This window comes from Carcharhinus amblyrhynchos, chromosome 3, assembly GCF_965287045.1.
Source record: "Carcharhinus amblyrhynchos chromosome 3, sCarAmb.v2.hapA, whole genome shotgun sequence".
NCBI lineage: Eukaryota > Metazoa > Chordata > Chondrichthyes > Carcharhiniformes > Carcharhinidae > Carcharhinus > Carcharhinus amblyrhynchos.
In genome coordinates this window covers 127,552,812-127,553,860 of record NC_137326.1, presented here as the reverse complement: position 1 = coordinate 127,553,860, position 1,049 = coordinate 127,552,812, and positions in this window count along the sequence as shown.

Below are 1,049 nucleotides of genomic sequence, written 5' to 3'. Positions count from 1 at the left end.
GGAGTGGGAAGCAATGGTCCAGTGGTATTATCGCTAGATTATTAATCCAGAAACTCAGCTAATGTTCTGGGGACCCAGGTTCGAATCCTGCCATGGTAGATGGTGGAATTTGAATTCAATAAAAAATATCTGGAATTAAATATCTACTGAGGACCATGAAACCATTGTTGATTGTCGGAAAAACCCATCTGTTTCACCGACATCCTTTAGGGAGGGAAATCCTTACCCAGTCTGGCCTACGTGTGACTCCAGAGCCACACCAATGTGGTTGACTCTCTCCTGACGTCTGAACAAGGGAACCAAGGATGGACAATAAATGTTGGCCAGCCAGCGACACCCGTGTTCCACGAATTAATTAAAAAAAATGGATTTAAAAGAACTGGCATTGATACGATGAGCTGGATGGACTCGTTTTGTCCTGTTTGAATCTATGATTGTAGGATAACGTAGGATATCAGGTCCCCTCTCATCCTTCGTCTCTCTAAGGAGATCTTTTCTCCATAGAGAAATGAAGGATGAGGGGTGACCTGATAGAGGTGTATAAGATGATGAGAGGTATTGATCAGGTGGATTCTCAGAGGCTTTTCCCCAGGGCTGAAATGGCTGCCACAAGAGGACACAGGTTTAAGGTGCTGGGGAGTAGGTACAGAAGAGATGTCAGGGGTAAGTTTTTCACTCATAGGGTGGTGGGTGAGTGGAATCGGCTGCCATCGGTGGTGGTGGAGGCAAATTCATTAGGGTCTTTTAAGAGACTTCTGGATAAGTACATGGGACTCAATAGGATTGAGGGTTATAGGTAAGCCTAGTAGGTAGAGATAAGATCGGCGCAACGTGTGGGCCGAAGGGCCTGTTTGTGCTGTAGTTTTTCTATGATTCTGTGATAGTATGCAAAAATAATGCTGAATATTCTTAAAAGCATTAACATTTAGTGCGGCTATGGTGCGAATGCCACTGTAGTCCTAAACAGGTAACTGAACAGATGAATGTTATCCCTCATTGACCTCCCCGTGTTGAGAATACTGGACTATGAACTGTCAAGTGTCTTTATT